We start from the raw sequence: 23497 nt of genomic DNA, 5'->3' as shown, positions 1-23497 counted from the left end.
TCCCACTTTGGTTAGCCAAACTAAAGATACTAACTCATCCTCTACTTCTTCCATGATAGGTTCTTTTATAACTTCTTTTTCTACTAGGAAGATAATTCTTTGATTTAGACAATCAGAAGCAATATGCCCAAATCCTTGGCATTTGAAGCATTTCTTGTTGACATTAGAACCACAAGTAGAAGAATTTTCTTTATCATTATTATTTGTCGTTTTGAAAGAGTTTACCTTTGAAGGCAAATAGTTACTGAACTTTGTCTCTCACAGTTTGAAGTAGAATTTTTTTGTCTAAATGAACTCACTGAGCTTTTCTGTGATCATTGTTTTTCAACCTTTAACACTAATATGATAACATCATTTAAGTTCCAATATGGTTGTAGTTGAACAACATCCGCAATTTCAACATTGAGACCTTCAAGATAACGAGCTATAGTTTGCTCTTCAGGTTCATGGGCATCATACTTCATGTGAAGTTGTTTGAACTCCAATGTATATTCCTCCACTAACATTATTTTTTGCCTCAAGTTATGAAATTTAATAAAAATTTCTTATTAATAATGCTCAGGAAGGAATTTATGTTTAAGTTCTTAACGCATCTTATCCCATGTTCTAATCTTGTTATAGCTTTCTCTTTCTCGTTGTCGTTTGATAATTTTCCACCAAATAAAGGCATGCTTTTTTTTTATTTAATTGCAACAAGCTTCACACATTTCATCAAGAACATCTTTGAGCTTAAAAACTCTTTCCACTGTGTACAGCTAGTCAAGAAAATCATTAAGCTGAAGTTTTCCTCTAAACTCAAGAATGTCTACCTTAATTCCCAAATCTTTATTAATAGCGATTTTCAGAAAACGTATAGGTACTTCTTCATCAAAAGACAATTCTTGGTGGAAATGATTGGTATTATCCTCTTCAACACTGGAGCCACTGTTGTTAATTTGAGCAACATCACGTCTTGCTAGTTGTTTTTGTAATTCTTGAACTTGGCTACGTAAATCCTCAACCTTGTTCTCATAATCATCTCTTTGACGATTTTAGTGTCTTGGTGGCATTTTATTATATGGTGATGAAGATGTGATAATGTAGAAAAAAATTATGACAAAACTAGAAAACAATAAAAGAGACAAAATTACCCGAACAAGGAGATTCGAAACTCGATAGCGACAAGAACCGAACTACGCAGTAAATAATGATTCTCTTGCTTTGATACCAAACTGACATTAGGGCGTTGGGAAAACACTAATTATGACAAGGTTAGAAACCCTAAAAAAGTGAACATCAATCTTGACGAGGTTAGATGTCACGACCCGGAACTCCCATCGAGCCCGTGACAACCGCCGCGACGTCCCGATAGGCACTCATTACCCCGAATGCCGATCGAAACCCCGCAAGGCTTAACATCAGCTTCTGCATCTCCCTAGTGAGCGACAGTTATTAAATTTCACATTTCAAAAAAAAATCATAAGTCATTTCCAAATCAAAACAATAAAATATTACTTTCTGGCTCATAAGGGCATTTTCGTCATTTTTCTTCAAAAATACCGAAACTCACCAAAAATATGGTGTAAAAGCTAAATATATTCATACATATTTTAAATTAAATAACTGAAGAATAAAATTATTTTTACAGTGACACGTGGGCCCCCAACTGACTAAGAAAATGTAGGGTTACAAACCCTTACTTTCTAAGATGCAACTCCGAGATTAATTCTCGTCTTAATCAACTATCAACAAATTGTCCTGAGTCTGAAAAATGGATAGGAAGAAGGGTGAGATTATAAAATCCCAGTGAGTAGACAAACATCATCAAAATAATCTAAGACCGAGTAATAGGAGACAATTAAAATAATTCATCCCAACCCATATAAATAATTGGATTTCATCCAATTACTCAACATGGCTTATGCGCTTTTCAAAAACTTGGCCCTTGCCAAAAATCCATTCTCGGGGATACCCCGCGAAGGCATCTTATCGAGACCGCCAAGGCTGTTTATTGTCACACACACAAACACATTTCACCTCTGACAACACAGCCGTTCCTCAGCGTTGGCTGAGTCCCAGTTTCACGTGGTGGCCAGCGTGAAGTGTACTCAAATCTTACCTCGGGAGTTATCCTACGCGCCTCTTCAATCGAGGTAAGCTCAATAATTGGGAACCGTGCCCCTCTAATTAGGTTGGCCCACGGAACCCCCGTCACTGCAGTGCCCACTTTATAATCCACCAACCAATAAAATCACAATAATATGACATGGCTCACTTAATACATTCAAGGCAAATCAAAGCAGTTCACATATTCTTTAAATCATAAAAATAACCAGTCATACCCACATTTATCATAAGCCATTTAATGAAAATCATGGATAAACAACATAATCATAGTATAGGTCTTCAATTACTCTATTTTTGAAATCATTATTAAATTGGCAAAAATTTTATAAAATTATTTTATAAAATCTCATTTTCCCATAAAACACAACAATTTTCCAATTAAACCATTTTTCATAAAATCACACAATTAAATAAATCTACTCTAGATAATTAAGACGATAGTAAGTTTACTCACTGTTTTAGGAGTCGATATACTCCTATTTTCAGTTCGCGGGTACAGTCCTTTACCTGTATCTAATGGCTCACCACCTAGCCATAATCCATGGCACATATTTCAATTAAATTGTGTCTAACAGTCATAAGCTTTTTCAGGCTCGATATATATGCATGATATGAAATGAAAAATGCACAAGTAGCCATCTAGACCCGGTATTGACCTAAGTCGATTTTTCATCCAATAAATTGGCCAATGCGTCCAATTTCACTTCAACTTTCTCCATTTCTTTTCCAATCCCTCAATTCACCAAGCACAACTAATTAACACACAATTAGGCAAATTTATCTTCACTTTTCTTCTTAGAACTTTCGGCCATTGAAGGTTCATGGGGAAAATGGATTCTTTTCTTGTTGTTTAGTTTCTAAACATGTTTAACTAACTCTAAACACCAACATAACTCAAAATCAAACAATTCCAACATCTTTCTCTCTCTATACCCATTTTGACCAGCCATAATTTCATCATGAAAATATGTAATTTAACCATGGAAATTAAGGAAAAATGCATGGGTAAGGTAAATCACTAGCAAAATCAAAGAAATTTTACCTTTGCTTGATCAAATCCTTGAATTCCAACACTTTCTCTTTGATTTTTCTCACCTAGGGTTTGTTCTTCCTTGGTTTCTCTTCTCTTCTGGTTTGGCTGATCACTATGGGAGAAATGGGCTGATTTTTTACCTTTTTATAAAGAAATAATAAAATAATAAAAACATGACACATGGCATTTCCTTATTGGCTCAAATTTTAAATATTTGACTTTTAATTCTTTAATTCTCCACCACACATTTCTCATGTTTATCCATTTTCATGATGAATAAAATCCCTTGGTCTTGACATGTGTCGGGGGTGAAAATTTACCGATTTGCCCCCGGGGTGGCAAAATTACCATTTCACCCTTATACTCTAAATTATATCGGAATTAAAATTTTTCACTTCTAAACTTCAAATCATACTCCAATACTTAAATCATACTCCAATAAGTCAAATGGACCAAAAAAAATCTTTTCTAAAAATTTCCATTTTGTCCCCAAGTGGCAAATGACCATTTTACCCCTAGATAGTGAAAATTTCGGTTTGACTCCAAATTGATCCTCAAACTCCGAATTATCATTTTGAGTCATCCATGAACTGTGAAACTCTTAATTTCACCTTAAAATTTCTATTTGAACTAGTTCGAGGCTTAATCGACTCAATGGTACCATTAGGGGCAATATCGTCTTTTAACGATTTCTCGAACTTTCTAAATCTGCAAACATTCTATTGAGCATGTAAATGACGTCGTAATTATTTTATAGAACAGGGTTTGACATTAGAAAACCCCACTAAGGTGAACAATGGCCAAAATCTCACTTTGATTAGCCAAACCAAAGATAATAAAATCTTTTACTCTTTTGAAAAGAGCCTAGAGAAAATAAGCAATCCTATTTATTAAAAAAATTCTTTATTAATTCTCACTTTCAATGTGTTTAACAATTAATCCAAAAGAGCTTTATATAACTATTTCTAAGAAAGAAAGCCTTCTTACTTTTCCTATGTGGGATTATTACAATTCTTAAATAAAAATAAATAAGGAAGTAACTTGACCTAAACTTCCTTGGAGTGCAAGTAAAGTAAAAAGATAATTGTTAACCTAACTTAATGTGCAAGTAACTTAAATATTATACTTTTGTATCAAATTTATTCTAAAATATAGAACTATGTTTGGAATTTCAAATAATTCAAAATTTTTCTTGTTTTTTTTTCCAAGGATTTTGAATTTTTTTAAATCAACACTAAACCTAATTAATGGGTTTTTTTGTCCTTTTTTTGGTTATTGTTTACAATAATAACGTTTCAATTAGTTGACATTTTTATTAGGTATGATCCTTAAAAAATTTTTAAACTATTTAAAAAATTTTAAATAAGTTTTTTTTATTGTGTTTGATGAAGTCCTTATATTTTTATTTTTGATCAAATAAGCTTTTATGACTAAAGGTTGACAAACTATCATTAATAAAAACGTCATTTATCATTTTTTGCTCATATGATGTTGACTTGGAGTATGAAAATATCATATGACCATGTCATTATGTCACATAATTAAACATGTAACGTGATCACTCACTATAACATGTCAGCATGCTATGTCAATATCATGTGGTATAAAAAGATAAGTAGCATTTTAATTGACGATAGTTAGTCAATAATTAATCATAAGAACTTATTTAGTTTAACATAAAAATATAAGAGCTTTGATTGAATGTAGTAAAAAGATAACAGTTTATTTAAATTTTCATGAATATTTCAAATGTTTTTTAAGCTACTATGCCTTTTTTTTATTTACTTTTTGCATTCAGAAGTAAAAAAGTAAAAATATGTTTGGACACAAAAGCAAATAAAATTTTGAAAAAATTATGCATAAAATATATAATTTTTAAATAATAAAATGCATGATTTTACTTTTACATAGCGACTAATTATATTATATTTGGTGTTACATTTTAGTTATTTGTTAATTTGAAAACAAAAATGATACTATTTCTTCTTCTTTTTTGTTATTTTCTTCCTTCTTGCTTGGTTTGTCTCTCATAACCCAAATATTCATATAGAATACCTAAAAGGCAAACAAATAATAATGAAAGTAATGATAAATGTGAATGCTTTAGTTGTGTATGCATCTGTTTTTCGTTAGAGGCCATCTTCAACCACTAAAATAAAGAACAAATCCTTTATTCCTCTTTTTTGTTCCAATATATATGATTCTTCATCACGAAATATGCATAGTTAATAAACATTTATATATATATATATATATATATTTTTCAAAATTGAAACAAAAGGAAATAATAAAGAACAAATTTATCACCAAGAGTTTAGAGATATCATGACAGGTCACTCACATGGACCACATTACCACAAATTAATTTAGGATATTTATTATTTCAGCAAATGAGAACAGTATGGTTTAAAAGTTAATTTATTTGTTCATACTTCACGATAATTTTATAAATCTATGGAGTAAAACTAATGGTGTAATTCTTATGAGAATAGAACTTATTCATGAGATATTAATTGAAAAAAAAATAAAATTATAGAATATCATATGAAAAAAGTTAAAAAGTTGAAATCAAAAGAGATGTGAGTGAAATTTAATATTTTTATTATTTTACATCCTTACTCAATGCCATTGGCTAATAAACGTAAGACTTTAAGGTCGACAGTCATAATAACTCAAATTGTTTTGTAAGAAATAGCATTTAATAAGATTTTTGAGTATATATATATATATATATAATAATTCATACGAAAATATTCATTGTTGTTTATATGAACAGTGTAATTTTTATGGGAATAAAACTTATTCACAGAGTATTAATTGAAGAAAAAAAATTACAAAGTGTTTTATTAGAAAAGTTGAAACTAGAAAAATAAAAGAAAGCGGAGTTTGCTTTTTATATTTTAAATCCTTATTCCATGATGGTGGATGGAAACAAATAAGATTTTTGAGGTCAACAGTCATAATAACTCAGATCATTTTGTAAGAAATTGCATATAATAAGGTCTTTGATATATGAAATAATTTGTACGAGATTATGCATAGCTGTCTATATCATCAATAACTCATATCAGTTGGGTACCTAAGCTTCATGTGGGTCGCTATTTCAATACCTAATAGTCAATTCATACCCAAGAAAGTTGGCTGACATTTTTATTACAAGGAAAAAAAGAATAAATAAACCAATTAATTTCATATATTTGGTAGGCATGCTAAACTTGACTAATTAAAAAAGAAATAATCAATGAGGGCCATTCTATCTAACTTTTATGAAGGTCAATTAATTATATTTTTTTTTGCTTGTAAATATATCGTGAACATTACTAGATCAAGCTTAACTTGATTATTAAGTCAATGGAAATATATGGATGTGAACATATCAACTATAATCCTAATGTGAATATGTTGTAGTACTTTTATAGTTGTTCCATTAAACTTTCAATATGGTAGGTAGATTTTATTAGTTAGGAAGTAATTAATGTAACCTAGATCTTTCATTTTCATAATTTTCCACTATGATAATAGTAGAAAATTAATCAAAATGATGCAAATTAAACTTAAAAATTCATATTATAAGACAACACTGATAATACATGCTATCTACTAAACAAATACATTGCAATGTATAGACTAAATTTATAAGAAGAATTGGAACATTTAATTTAGCAATAAACACATGTAATTTTCTATTCAAAGAATCATATTCAGATTTCAGTATCTAGATAAAAGAAAATTGACTTGTTACTTTTTCATGTTTTATAGTTTTAGATGTTTGCTTTCATATAGTTTTAGATGTGACTATTTATTGTTGTTTCTTTTCCTTTTCTCTCTTTCTAAGCTTTTCCTTTCCTTTCCCTTATTTCCCCTCACCCAGAAATTCGTTTCCAAAATAGCCTTAGACTTAAGCAAGTTAATGTCGAAAACAACCTCTTAGGTTAATATAAATGCATGGCATCCTTTCTGTTCATTGCACGACCCCAAATCTATCTCTCCACACTGCATAACTTCAAAGCGAAGAAAATGGGCCATCCAGCTGAAGTGGAAGTCCTCAGCAAAGCCTTGTCAGGTTCTTCCTTTTCCTTCCTTCAAACTAATTTTATTCTATCATCTAGCTAGACTCCTTAGGTCCTGTTTTCCTTTTGATGCTTTGGTATCATTGAATTTCTTTCTAGGTGGCATATGGTAGTAAAACTTAGTCATTGAAATTGATGAATTTATTTTTAATTCCTTTTTTTTTCCCTCATTTTTACCAAATTTAAAGCTTCAATATCCTTTTTGTCTCCTCTTTCTCCATTCAGCTTAATTAATTAGCTTTGCATTGTAATTGAGCTGTAAAATGTAGTCCAAAGTAAAATTTTACAACTCAAATATAATGTCAATGTTAATGTTATTATCATTTGGCATTATGGGCTTTAAAATGTGAATAATGACCTTGAAAATAATAAAAAATTATAAGATTTCTCGACGATACAAATAATTGCTAATTAATCTTATTATTGAAGGTGGTAGGTTAGTTTTTGCTTTATAAAATTATATGAAAAAAATATTTCTTCATTCATTTAGGAATTGGAGTTGATGAGAAATCATTGGTATCAATATTGACACAATCACACCATGAGCACAAGAGAACCATCAAACGAGGATGTTCCCAGTTCTTCGTCGAGGACGAACGTCATTTTGAGAGGTGGAATGATGATGCTATCAAGACTCTCAAAGCTGAATTCAAGCGTTTTAAGGTATATATACATACTTCAAAGTTCTAGCTAGCTAGATTTATTTATGTTCATTCAACTTAATAACTATACTTTTGTCTTCTCTTTTTTAGGCTTTACATTTCATGAAATAGTACTAGAGTCAAATTAATTTTATTCATTTATTTATAGGATATTTTTTTAGCCCTTAAAGATAAAGTATTTAAAAAAAAATATTCTTTTTAATTTTAATTGTTTTTAGTCAAGAGAAAATATTTTTGGACAAAATTGCTCTCAATGAACCTCTTCATATTCAAGGGTCCATTTGTTTTGCAGTAAAATAGTTTCCGAAAAACATTTTTAGGACTTATACTTGTTTGGCAGATAAAAAATTAATTCCAAATGTAAAATATTTTACGAATCAATAAGGTTAACAACGGAAAAAGGCATAAGACATTTTCCAAAAAACAACAAAAACACTTTTATATTAAGTTTATGAGTATAAGTTTGATGGAATATTAATATTTAACTTAAAAAATTAAAAAATAAAAATATTAATATTTAACTTTAAAATAATTAATTTAAAATATTAATATTTAAATAATACAACACTATTAAAATTAAAAAAATATTATTTTAATAAAACCATTCAATACAATTAAATTTTTTATTTATAAATGGAATAAATCTTACTAAAAATTATAATAAAAAATATTTCAATGATCATCATTTGATGAATACACATTTATAATAGATTTAAATCTTACTAATAATTATAATAAAAAATATTTTAATAATTTTTATTTAATGAATACATATTTATAAGTATAGGTTTTGGATATCTTACATAATTGATAAATATTTTTATTTTTATAGTTATGATAAAAAAGTGATAAGATGGAAAATTTCTTGAAAATTAGAGTTTATTTTCATTACAAATTTGAAGTTAAATGTTTTGAGAAATATCATTATTGATTTTATCCATTTTCATTTCCATTCTTAATTTTGATCCCAAATTAGAGAAAATCAAATATCAATAGTGTTTTATACTCAACTCCTATTTATTATTTTAACGCCTAAACAACTCCATCATAATGAAAAATATTTTTCATAAAATGATCCAAAGAATAGAAAATGTTTTCGACAGTTTATCCAAACAACAAAAATCATTAAATTTTCCAGTAAACATTTTACACAGAAAAACTTTTCCTACAACAAGTCATTTTTCGATTATCAAACGGACCCCAAATGCTCTCAAATTTTCTCTCCCTCCATTCATCTGCTTTGCTCTCCATTCTGCTGTGCCCTCCATTTTTCTCTTTTGTCATCCAACTTTCTCTAATTTTACAACCATCATTATCTCTCTGTCTATCTTTTGTCATCCCGTCATATGATCAAAGAGCATGACATGGAAGGTAACAACATATTTTTGGGTTCATTGGTTTACATTTACAAAACCCTCACTCTGTCTATCTCTTGCCATCTCATTATCGATCTATAGACCAAAAAACATGGCATAGTGAGTAACAACAGGTTCTTGGGTTTATGAGTTTTAAGTTTTTTCAGTGATTCAAGTCTGATAAAATATGCCTTAGCGTGTAACAAAGTGATTCATACCTTGTCATGTAACATCAATAGGAAGAGGGAAGCTTTGACGTGTAATATATGGTGTTGAAGCTTTGAACTTGGTGTGTAACATTTAGTGTTAAAGCTTTGACCTTTTTAAATGTAATTTGGTCTTAGCACCATATATTATATGCCAAAGCTTCCTTCTTCCTAATAATGTTACATACCAAGGCATGAATCACTTTATTACATGCTAAGTTATGTTCTACCAGACTTGAATCACTGAAAAAACTTAACACCCATAAACCCAATAACCCATTGTTACTTACTATGCCATACTTTTTGGTCTGTAGATTGACGATAAGATGGCAAGAGATAGAGACAGAGAGAGGGTTTTGTGAATGTAAACCAATAAATCAAAGAATATGTTGTGACCTTCCGTGTCATTCTCTTTGATCATATGATGAGATGACGAGAGATAGGCAAATAGATAGTGATGGTGGTAAAATTACAAAAAGTTGGGTAACAAGAGAGAAAAATAGAAAGCACAGAAGAATGTGGAGCAAAGCAAATGAATGGCGAGATAGAAAATTTGAGAGCATTTAATTTGTTTGAAATGGTTTTAAGGGAACTTTTGTCATCTCATGGCTAAAATTGGGTAAAACAGTTAACTTTATATTGAAGGCTATTTCTAAAATCGGCTTATGAGTAAGGTTGTTTCTTACAATTTTCTTTTTATTTATTTTATGTACCAAAAAGGTTCAAGGGAAAGGGAATTTGAGCCTTGACTTTAAGTCAAGTAGTAATTGTTTTATTTAACTCAACTAACATAATAAAGACTACTTATGCATCATATCATTCATCATATTTTAAGCATAGCATATGGTTCTTCATTTAACAATTTCTTGAATGCAAAATCTATCAAAATGATTTTTTTAAAGATTAAATCTGGTTATTTTATTAAATTTCATAAAAGTTGATACAAAACCTAGACTAGAATAAATGTATGATCAAAGCAAATCATACAAGTAAAAACCTAACAATTAAGATTCTGTTGACATAAATACATATAAAAAAATGACATTGTAGATTAGCAGTAAGACCAATATAAGAGTTCAAATAAAAATTTTAGATTATAGTCATAATGCTCTAATTTGTATGAAAAAGAAATTAAAAATGCATATAACTTGAATTTTTCTTTTCACTTTTATTTATATATTTTTAGGATGCTGTGGTGTTTTCCCTTTTGCATCCATGGGAGAAGCATGCTTGTTTATTAAAAAAGGCGTTGAAGAAAGGGCCACAACAATATGGTGTTATAATAGAAATTGCATGTACCAAACCATCTGAGGAGCTGTTGACAGTGAGAAAGGTTTACCATTCCCTCTTTGAAGGCTCCAGCGAGGAAGATCTTGCTGCCCACATCAAAGGCAGTGAGTGCAAGGTTTGTAGCACATTTAATTATCTAAGCCTTTCATTTTGGGTTTTTTAAGCCTTTTTTGGGGAAAGTGGGTTTTTGATTAGTTGATTTGTTATTTCAACAAATTTTGGTGGCACTCATGAGTTTTTACAGGTATGAAGGACCAAAGGTGAAGGACACTGCAAAATCTAAGGCCAAAGCACTTTTGAATACAATCAAGAATGTTGCTAAAAGGAGACTAATCGAGGACGAGGAAGTCATCAAAATTCTTCCTCATCTTAAGGAAGTCTACAAACAATGCAAAAAAAATGTCTAGCAAGAGTATAACTAAGGTAAACTATAGCATACATAACCTTTGGCAATATAAACAATTGGCCTAAAGCACTAACATTTGACTCTTTTATTGCTTTATTTAAGATCTTAAAGCTGAGTTGTTCTTGAAAGAAACAATAGAATGCCTATGCACCTTTCATACATATTTCACTAAGGTAAGATCATTAAAGTTATGTTCGATCGATATTTTTGTTATTTATTTGTTTTGCTTTGGAAAAGTAAAAAATGAATGTATATTTAAATATTCAAGCAAGTAATTCTTTTGACTGAATGTTTTTCTTTTCAGGTTTTGGATATAGCTCTCAGAATTGATGTGAATGAGGATGCTAAAAAAACATTGACTCGATTGATTATAACCCAAGAAGCTAGAAATTTAAAGGGAGTCATTACTAAATATGCCTTCAAAATAAAAAAAAAAGAGTCAAAGGAGCCTACAAGAATGTGTTGACTAGGGTATTAGCAAAAAGGGAAGTGAATGAACAAGTTTAAATTCAACTAAATGCCTTTAATTTTATATTTAAGAATGCTTTTCTATTTAAATTTTAGTTGTTGTTGTTCATTGCCTATACGTGTTGGCATATGTGGCTGTATACGAGTATTGTATGAGTATTTATTGTTGCATTGATGATTCTTTAATAAATCAACATTTATTTCTATTGTTAGCATCATTTTGCCTTTTCTCTTTATTACTTTTATATTTATTTCAGCACTCATACATACAGAAATTTCAAGATAATCCCCAAGATAGGTTTTGCACCAAACAAGGTCAATTAAGGAGAAGTTGCCATCTCATTAAGGAGTAAACATATTTATTTAAAAAAAACCAAAAAAATAGTAAATTGATATAAATTAAAAGGAAAATGGGCTCTATATTAAATATATTAGATTGAACTTAATTTGTGTATTTAGCTTCAAGCCAAAATTTAATTGTACCTATCTTAAGGCCTTATAAAGAAGCTAGGGTTTTAAACTGTCTCATTCATATATAAGGTTTTCCTGGCGGCAGGCGGCATGATCATGGTTACTTGTTGATGTAGTGTTTGAGTTGTTGCAGAAACAAAGTGCATGTCTTGATGTCACGACTCGAAACTGCCATCGAGCCCGTGACAACCGCAGCAACGTCCCGATAGGCACTCATTACCCCGAATGCCGATCGTAACCCCGCAAGGCTTAGCATCAGCTTTCGCATTTTCCCAGTGAACGACAGTTATTAAATCTCACATTTCAAAAAAATCATAAGTCATTTCCAAATCAAAACAATAAAATATTACTTTCTAGCTCATAGGGGCATTTTCGTCATTTTTCTTTGAAAATATCGAAACTCGCCAAAAACATGGTATAAAAGCTAAATATATTCATACATACTTTAAATCAAATAATTGAAAAATAAAATTACTTTTACAGTGACACGTGGGCCCCAATTGACTAAGAAGATGTAGGGCTACGAACCCTTACTTTCTAAGATGCAACTCCGAGATTAATTCTCGTCTTAATCAACTATCAACAAACTGTCCTGAGCCTGAAAAATGGATAGGAAGAGGGGTGAGATTATGATTACATAATCCCAGTGAGTAAACAATTACCATCAAAAGCATCTAAAGCCGAGTAGATGGAGACAATATAAAAACGTTATATCTCAATAATGTTCATAACACAAATTTTGTTTCAATCTATACCAAATAATTTCTTTTCATCAAAATTTCTCGGCTTATGAATTTCTTAAACTTGGCCCATGCTAGAATCATTCTCGCGGGTACTCTCGTCAAGGTATCCTATTGAGACCGCCAAGGCTGTTAAATGACCCATACCCATAAACATGTTTTCACATCTGACACAACCGTTCCTTGGCGTTGGCTGAGTTTCACTCTCATGTGGTGGCCCGAACGTGAGGTGCACTCAAATCTTACCTCAGGAGATACTACATCCAATATCTCCCCCTAGAGGTAATTATATAATTGGGTTACCGTGCCCCTTTCATAGGCAGTCCACGGAAACCTCCACCACTGCAGTGACCGTTTAATATACCACCAGACCCAGAAAAATTCCAGTAGCATAATATGACGAATAAAATGTAATCCAGTCCACCGAGACCAATCCAAACCTATTCATATATTTCATGCCAACCCCAAAAATTTAGCCATCATGCTACCATAGTGTCATAAGCCACAATTTGAATAATATACAAAATCATAAATTTCAACACAGTCTCCATATACTCAATTTTCCTAAAATAATATTTGATTTCAAAACCAGTATAAATCTCATTTTTATTAAAAAAAATATTTTAATTGGAAAACATAATATTTTATAATTTAAACTCACCATTCAATAAAAGCATCAAACAAGTATAATTACTCTAGATATTTAAGACGATAAATTGTCCACTCACAGTTCTAGGAGTCGATGTACTCCTAATCCCAGTCTTCAAGCACAATCTCTGTACTTTTACTAGTGTAATTTGCTCACCACTTATCCACAATGTACAATACATAATTCACCACATTAATGCTTGACCATTATAAAATCAATTCAGGCTTGGTGTATATGCATGATATGACATGCAACTTATCCGACTACCGCTTAAATGCGATGCTGACCTAATTTGGTCTATTACCAGATTAAATTACTAACGCGTCCAATTTAATCCCAAATTAATTTTTTTCAGTTTCTATACCTCAATTGCACCCAAATTGACTTAATATTCCTCAATGTGGTGCAAATTATCAATCTCGATAGCAAATTACGAAAATACCCCTAGTGGGTAAAAATTCGTATTTTTGCTCTGAAAATTCCCATTATTTTTCTAGGCTCATAATTCATCATAATTCCTCAAATAAACATCAAGATCAGCAGCCAATATTCCCCTAGAAAATTCAGCCAATAATAGTAATGGAGGAAAATGAATTTTTTTCTTGTTGTTTTGTTTCTAAATATGCTAAACTAACTCAAAACATTAACATAACTTAAAATCAAATTAATCTAACTTCATTCTCTCTCCATACCCATTTGGGCAGCCATGAATTCACCATGAAAACATGAAATCTAACCATGAAAAATAAGGAAAAAAGCATGGGAAAGGTAGATCACAAGTCAAAATCAAGAAATTTTACCTTTTGTCACTTGTTTCCTTGAATTTTCATAAATTTTCCCTTGAATTTCTCCACCTAGGTTTTTGTTTTTCTTTTCCCCTTTGTTTTCTTGCTATGGCCGGCCAAAATGAAGAGAAAATGGTGGTGTGGGCTGATTTTTATAGTTAAATAATATAATAATCTAAACTTGCCACATGTCACTTCATTATTGGTCCATTTTTTTAAATTCTTATCTTTAAAGCTTTAAATCTCCACCACACATTATTCCTTCAAATATCCATAACTTAGATAAAATTCTCAGACTTATCCAAAGTCTTGGTGAAGTAATTTTTAAAATTTACACTTTTACCCCCGTAAAAGTCAAAATTACATTTTTACCTCAAAAACTGAAAAATTGCCCATAGACATATTTTTCATCCCTTATACTCATACCATTCTCCAATTTGTCAAATGTGATCTAAATTCTCTCAAAATCTCAAATTTTGTCCGCGATTGGAAAAATTACGATTTTGCCCCTACACTTCAGAAATCACCAGAATTAAACTTTTTCACTTCTAAACCTCAAATCATACTCCAATAAGTCAAATGGACCAAAAAAATCTTTTCTAAAAATTCCCATTTTGTCCTCAAGTGGCAAATGACCATTTTGCCCCTAGATAGTGAAAATTTTAGTTTGACTCCAAATTAATCATTGAACTCCGAATTACCATTTTGAGTCATCCCTGAACTGTGAAACTCTTAATTTCATCTTAAAATTCCTATTTAAACTAGTTCGAGGCTTAATCGACTTAATAATACCATTAGGGGTAATATCGTCTTTTAACGATTTCTCGAACTTCCTAAATATGCAAACATTCTAGTGAGCGTGTAAATGACGTCGTAATTATTTTATAGAACATGGTTTGACACTTGATGTCTTAATCATTTGTTTCAAATAAAGAATGAACTGCTCCATATCAATGCCAATTACCAACCACGAGTTACTAGAAATCTTGGTGATGGACATCCTTTTAAGGCTTCCTGTTAAATCCCTAATGAGATTCAAGTGTGTTTTTAAACCTTGGTGCTCTTCTGTTTAAACCTTCGATTTTATCACCAACCATAAAAACAACAATTTCAATATCCTTTTTATGCATTATGACTAGGTCCTTTACTTCTCCCTACTTTCAACTTAAATGAAAATTAAAAATATGGTGAACATGAGGTTGAGTATAATCTAAAAGTCAAAGAGAATATTCATATGCCTGACTTTACTCAACTCACAATCTTCAATACATGTAATGGCTTGCTTTGTTTGCACAATTATTATAGCATCACCTTTTGGAATCCCTCCACAACAAAAGTTAAGGTTCTTCTTGACTCCACTATCTTATGTCCTTCTTCTGCAAATTGCACTTATTTTGGTTGTGTCGAGTTCGGGTTTAAAGGTAACTCAGATGACTACAAGGTTTTTAATGGATGTTATTAACTATGCCCACGAAGAAGATGGATTGCCCTATTTAAATTTATAAATCAAATTGATTTATACAACTTTAGGATGGATTCCTGGAGAGAAATTGTTCATTTTAATGTCTTTATTAATGATCCTGATCTGTTTAATACTTACATAAATGGGATTTACCATAGCAAGTGATAGGTGATAATGGTGCTCTAATCCTTTCTTTTAACTTGGTTGAAGAAGTTTTCTCGAAATTATTCTTACGAAATTTTTGTATGTCTGAAGCTAAGTGCTTGTGGTGTATTGCTTCCTTTAATGAAGCTCCTGCTACAATTGTTCATCCAAAAAGAGGCATGGAAAAATGCTATGACATATGGGTTTTGAATAAATATTCATGGACTAAACAACTTACCATTGGACCAATTCTTGGAGTCAAAATGTCGTTGGGACATTGAAAGAATGGAAATTTTTTTTTGGAAAGTGAAAACCATAAACTAGTTATGTTTGATCCCTACATAGGAGAGCTTCAAGATTTTGGAATCTACATGAGTTAGAACTCAACGTAGCTAGTTGTTTATGCTGAAAGCATTGTTCATATTAGGGGAAGTTTAGAGTATGAGGCAAATATAACTTGTGAAATGCAATTGTAAATGTAGAATTTAGTTACCAATGCTTCAACAATATTGTATTGAGAAGAATAAAGATGGAAGTAAGGTTAGATTAGAAATTAGATTAGAAAATAAACAAGAAAAGATTAGTATTAAATGTCTTTACTGAGTTTATTAAATGATACTAATTTTGGTTGTAAGATTAAAGTATGGTTCCTTTCGCACTATATAAAACATATTAATATCTCTGTTAATTTTGGTTAGAAATTTCACCTTGTCTAGATTTGATTTTTCATTAGTAGTCGTTTGTTTTTAAGTTTTGAATCAATAAGCAATAGAAATCATTGTTAAGATAATTTTTCCCACTTTCTTGTGAGCTGCAGTTATTTGTTAAGTAGTGGTTCTCTAGACCACTCCTCGTGCGATCTAGGACTCATTTTTCACTTGGTCATCGAGCCTAAGTCAGCCTAAGAACACATTCTAGCCACGCTCAGGCTCAAACACAAGCTTTAGAACTCACAAGCTCATAAGCAAAGACAGAAGTTAGAGAGAATAGCTATATTTCATTCAAGTGGGATTTACTCTATATACAAGTATAAAATGAGGGGAAGCATTTATAGACGAGGTACTCAAGAGTTACAAAGCTAGAATGGGAGGGAATTGTCCCTCTAAAAGTTTCCTTCTAGGATTTCTCTCCATAAGGTTTCCCTCCAAGGGTTTCCTTTCAAAAGTTTCTCTCTAAAATACAAAGCATGCATATACGTATTCCGGTGCGCAGTAATATTGTGCGACTAACTAGCTATTGGGTGATTTTACTATCTTGATGCTATGTGCAATCTATGTGTGCTCGATGAGTTGTCTCAATCCTATGCGAGTTGGCTCATGCCCCTACTGTGTACTCCCATGCCGTTACTAGTGCTATGTACTTTCATTTTCCTGTTGCTTGGTTTATTGCTTGTTTACACTTTAGCCTTATCTGCTTGGCTAAGAAACCTGTAGGGCTTACTTCCATTCCATTTGTGGCCTGTTACTTGCTTGCCTTACACCTTATATGGCCTTTCCTTTGTCCTCATGTCACACTGCTTGTGACATTCTCCCCCATTCAAGCTATTAACTCCCTCATTGCAAGGGAAATGTTGTGACTTTCTACGCGCTCGCCTATCTCTTCTACCTCAATGATGTCAGTTCCTCCTTGGTCATTTAATTGAGGAGTCGCTTGGCTCCCAACACCCACAAATAGCTCCCAACCATAACTCCTTTCTAGGTTCCACATCTTTAACAATGGCACCTAGGTTCTTGGGTTCCTCTTGTTGTGGTTCATCTTTTTTACTCTCTTTCTTTCTATCACTGAAAGCTTATTCTTGATCGGGTAATACTTAACTCAGTGAGCATTTTTACACAAAAAGCACTTGAGAACTCTCTTTTCTCGGCTCTTGATGTTAGTTTTGGCCTTGGGCGAGCAACTTTCTCATTGCCCTCCTTTTCAGACAATGAGCCTCCGTCAATCCTTTTCTTTTTGTTTTTTCATTGCTTGGAAAAGTCGACACGCTTAAACTTGACTAGTAATTCTACTACGACTATGGCTTCACTCATGTCCTGCACACCTCGGTGTTGCAACTTAGCCTTCACCATGGTTTCAGCCTATCCATGAAACAAAACAGCGGCTTCCGTTCACTCATGTTCAACACCATGAGTAGCAACTCAGAAAACTCTCGACAATAATCCCTTACCTTGCCCTTTTGTGTGAGCTTGCGGATCTTGCCCCTGAACTCATCTTTGGCATACTTGAGCTTAAACTACTGCCTCAGCTCTCGTGTGAACTCCTCCCATGTGTTCACACCACGCCCTCTGTGCCTCATCTTGTCGTCCCTATAATGTCATCATAGGAGAGCCATATCCATAAGAAATAAAGCGACAGTACTTAATTTAGCCTTTTTCGCTATCCCAACCAATCGAAAATACAGGTCTATGCCTTATATGAAGTTATCCATTTCCTTGACAGAGAGGCTCCCCATAAAGGGCACTAGTTTACGTATCTCCACCCAAGCACCCCACGAACCCACATTTGAAGCAACTTGGTACGCAACTACTTTTTCCTTGAGTTGCTCAAGCTTTCCTTTCAGCGTTCTCACCATGGCCTCCAAGCTTTCATTTTTTTGATTCAGGACATTAAGCAAGTGGTTCAAAGCCCCCCCCCACATCTTGACTCGTAACTCTTTGCCTTGAATTTGGAGCCTTTTAATGCGTGCCTCCACCTCATCATGTTGTTTCCTCAATTCACCCATTGTGACCTCAACCCTAGTTATTCGATCCTCTATGGAGGACAACACATTTTTTGAACTCGACTTTCTACCTTTCACGGTGCATTGGCCTTCCCTTACATCCGGAGGATGTGGTGCTCCAAACTCACTAAAATTCTCAAAACTCATCTTACCACCTACTTGGCTTGTGCACACTAATGGCTTGCAACGATTTGCAACTAAGCTCTGATACCAACTATTGCAATCCACACCAACCCCTATAAGGTAATATTTGCTTTGGCATGTTGGCTTAAAGGTTTTGTCTAACAAAAGGGGCTTCACAGGTTGAAAGTGGTGTGAACCCTTATATGCCCAATATCACTCTAATACATGACCGGTGTAGGATTCATGGCTCTCTTCTCTAGGACCATAACATTATCCCTTACTCTTTGCTAAAAGTTTCTCTTGTATGTGGGATTTTATGGGTCTATCCACTAAGAGCATTATTTCGACGATGTGGGATTAACGTCCACGCGAAGACTGTGACACATTGGCATGCAAACTCCAAGGACACATTCCCCCAACTTAATTATCATCTTAGTAAAGATATTTATTCTAGCGACTGTTTAAGAAAATAATGTTTTTTTTTGAAAACGAGATTTAATTAATGAGTGAATGTGATGATCTAACAAACTAATCATTAGACTTTAATAAAGTTGAAACAAAACAGCTTCAACCCATAATACAACACTGGATACTTGTAATAGGCATTATCCTCAATCCCTTAAAAACATAAAAAAATCTATTCTTGACCCAAATTTGTCGAAGAAGTTTTCTTACCAAATTTGTCTAAGAAGTTTTCTTACATTGGCTACCCATAAACCACCCAAAATCTAACAGAATTCACGAGAAACAAACCCCAGGCTCACTAGTACATATTTTCCACAAATATGCTTTCTTGACACTTTCAACAGATTGGCAACACCATAACAAATTTGCTTTCATTTTGTTGTATTAGTTATAAATGTATCTAACATTCGTATTGCATGTTTTGTTTTAGTTTATTAATTCATATCATGCTTATACTTAAGACATCCACAATGTGTGTATTTTAGTTTATTAAAAATTCAATTTTTACAATTTTTTCTTATATAATCCTACCAAGAGTGTAAAATTCATCATCAAAGAATTTTATTGAATTTGCTTTTACTCTATCAAAAACATGCATAATTGTTTACTTTTGTTGGCCGCCCTAACTTTCTTCCATTCACTATAGGTCAAGCACTTTTTAACCTATACAAGTTAAGTTTTAGATGGCCTCTTTCTTAATGCAATATTGGCCAACTTAAGTGCTTACCAACAATTTGTGACTATTGGCTTATTCATGGTATTTGGCCTTTATATAAGAATAATACAACAGTCCCCATGTATGATACACAAAGAAATCCTTGTGCTCATCGTCCAACACCGGATAACAAAGTTGAGGTACGTAAGTAATGTTTGAATTATTTATATATCTATTAAATTGAATCATTGGAGTTCAAATTTCTCATAGAATTTCATTTTTATTATTCACTTAAAATTTTAATCTTTTTATTTACGATTTTATGAAATGTTGAAAATCAAATTTTTTAAGTTAAGGGTGAAACTAAAACTTCACAAGAAGTTCATAGACTAATTATAAAATTACTCATTTAACTCATTATTTAAAGTTATGAATTTTAACTTATTTATGGTTTTCTATTTTACAAAACTTGTGAAATTTAACTTATTTATGATTTTGTTTCTTTACTATTGCACAAAGGCTAAGTTCTCCTCCATTAAAAACACTCAGCCAAGCCTTCAAAATTATGCTAATGATGAAACAAACCGAGCAAATTGGATGCATGAATGGAGGCATCATGGCCAATGTTCTGATTACCCAAAAGATCCTCTATCATAAGTAATATATATTTTTAATCCAAATTCATTATTTAATTGTATATAGATTCATTTAACTTTAAAATACATTTTTTGATCGGTATATATTAATATTATATAAAAAGCAAAAGAGATTGTAAATGCAGTGAAGCAAATTTTGGGTGCACTTCCTAAAATTGCATGCAACACACACCATCAAAGTGGCATGATCTAATTTCGAGAAATTCATATGTGCTTTAAAAGAGCCATGCTCCCTACTAAACTTAGAAATTGCCCCATCCAGCTTTCTAATACTTGTAACAAGTAAGCGGACCATATAAGGGTGGCTCCTACTCTATTATCAGGGCATCACTGGTACCATGGTTGTCTATTATTATATTTTTATTGGCTTTTTGTTTAGGAATAATTATTTAGATGTTTGATTTTAATTAGCTTTTCTTTATCTAGTAAATGGTTGTTATACTTTTATTAGGTATAAGAGAAGTTAATCTTAATTTCTCTTTTAGTTTAAGTTTTTTATTGAAATGCAAGCTGCTTATCATATATGTTATTGGAATTCTTTGGATTTTAATTCTTAATTAAGTTCCTTTGGACCTTCATGTTTAATTAAGTTTGATATGATATCTTGATTAATTTCTCTGGTGTAAAACAAGTCCTAGATTACATATATTTATGATGAGTCCTAAAGCAAAACTAAAATGCTGACAAAAGGAATCAATGTTGATTTTTATTAATAAATCATTAAAGAAACAAATAGCTTTTCAACACAACTGCATGCCAACATATATAGGTAATGAAGAACAACAACCAAAATAAATAGAAAAGTATACTTATCAAATATAAATCTAAAAGCATTTAATTAAAATAAGACTTGTCAAACCAAATAAGCTCCCTTAACTATCTCTTCTATGGACAAACAAAAATATGAGAGAGAAAGATAAAGATAAAGAGAGAACGAGGAAGGTAGAAGTTTAGGGGAGTTTTAAATGGGGAAATGAATGCGTGAATATAAGGGAGAAGATAGGGGAACCGGTTATTTGGGAGTAGGGGGAAGAAATTGGGATCTCTTTAGATGGAAAAAGAGCGTTCATATTGCCTTTATCGATAACTTGGGTACTAGAGTAATTTAGAGGGATCTAAAGGATTTCTTCAACCAATTCGGAGTTGTGGTGGACATCTATATACCAAAGATTTCAAGGAATAGAATGACGAGATACGCCTTTATTTGGTATCGACAAAAGTTAAAACTAAAAGATGCTATAAGACGAGGACAAAATATCTTGTTGGATGGAAGATACTTACGTATCAAGTAAGCAGGTATAAAAGGGAAAGAGACCGACCAATGGCCAAAAGGTCTTCATCATGTTGGTATGTTCAAGGGTATGATGAGATCTTTCAAGGAAGTAACAGCTAATGGGAGAAAAGGGGAGGGTCAAGAGGTATACATGAAGATGGAGAGCAATGGTAAGTTCTTAGAAGAAGACCGGGGGGATAAGATATTGGAAGGTATCACAGTGAATACCATGGAGGACAATGTGGAATGGTTGAGAAAAAATGCACTAGGCTATCTTAGAGAGGTCATCAACTATAGGGATATCCAAAACTGGCTCCATCTCGAAGGTGCAAAAGCCATCGTCAAGCCAATAGGGGGTTAAACATTATTATCACCTTTAAAACAGTGAGTGAGATGGAGATGATCTTGTGGAATTTAGGGAGGTAATCAAAGTGTGATTCGAGAAGATCAAACCTTACAACTGGAAACGGATGAAAGGAAATACAAGGTGTAGGTGAAAATAAAGGAATTACTACTTCATTTATGGTAATAGGAGATGTTCAAGGCTCTAAAAAATAATTAGGTTCAACATCTAAAAATCGATCTAGAAACGAAAGAGGAACGCAAGCTGGACTTCACTTTATTATAGGTGGAGGTAAGTAGTTGTTAGATGGAGGAGGCTCATCCTCATATCTTAATTAATGGATTAAAGGTAATGGTGAAAGCATTTATTATGAAAATGAAAACTGTAAGGAATGATGGGAGACCACCATTAGCAAGTGTTTGAGGGAGTGAGAAATCGACGAGGATTAAGTCAACAGACAGTTACGAAAGTCAACAAAAAAGAATGGAGAGAAAGAGAAGAATCGTGGATGGATCCGATGTGGAAAGGGCTATGAAATCCATGGTTGGGATTGCTAATAAAGAAATTAAGGCAAGTAGCTTTCTAGACAAAGGGAACTAAAAGACAAGTTTCGAAGGGGGCCATTCGAGCTGAAGAAAATGTGAGTTCCAAGGGTGAATATTGTAATGGAACAGTAAAGGAAATGGAGGGAATTTTAAAAATTTGTAATAAGGGTGAAACAAATGCAAGAGGCCTAACGAGAATTCATGAGCCTAAAGGGAAGAATTCGTTTGGACCTTTTGTTAGTGGGTTGAAAAAAGGATCTTGTGACAAAGGTAAAGGGAAGGTGGGTTTAAACAAAAGCAATAAGCCTAAACTTAAAGGTATAATGATTTATGAGGAAATGGAAGGCGAACCAACTATCGTGAATGGTGCTACAAGCCTAATAGATTCAGAAAATGAAAGCAAATCCATTGGTATTGATTTTAGTGAAAAAATTTTAGTGGCTTAAATAGAATGCTGAGGATGTTTCATAAAGGGCCTAGAAAGTGCGGCAAAAAGGGTTTAGAATGCATTGTTGGAAGGGATCATACTTACAACAAATGTTGGGAACCCAGGTAGGGAAAACTTTTTAAAAGAACTCTACAATAATAGCTTAAAGGTGGGAACGGGAGAGATTAGAAGGTTTGCTCTAGCGATTAGGAAGTCTTTAACCAACAAAGATGGAGGTAGTTTAGAGAGAAAATAGAAGAGGCTATCGAGATAGAGATTTAAAGATTTGAGATTGTTAACATCTGATGATGTGACCTTTATTGACTTGAAAAGAAGGATAGAGAGTCGTCAGATGAGGAAAGGTGATAAGAAGTGTGGTATGCACAAAAAGGAAAATGGAATAGAAAGCTCTAGTGAGCAAACTAGACATAAAAAAGTCATGGTGAG

General features: G+C 32.3%; 1 pseudogene; it reads left to right on the top strand.

Moving 5' to 3' along the window:
* The first annotated feature begins 7141 nt into the window (after positions 1-7141).
* Positions 7142-11635, top strand: LOC148763492 (annexin D4-like; annotated as a pseudogene).
* The last annotated feature ends 11862 nt before the right edge of the window (positions 11636-23497 follow it).

Source organism: Theobroma cacao, chromosome 3 (genome assembly GCF_053813885.1).
Source record: "Theobroma cacao isolate CCN51 chromosome 3, ASM5381388v1, whole genome shotgun sequence".
Lineage (NCBI taxonomy): Eukaryota > Viridiplantae > Streptophyta > Magnoliopsida > Malvales > Malvaceae > Theobroma > Theobroma cacao.
This window is presented reverse-complemented; position numbering and strand designations above follow the sequence as displayed.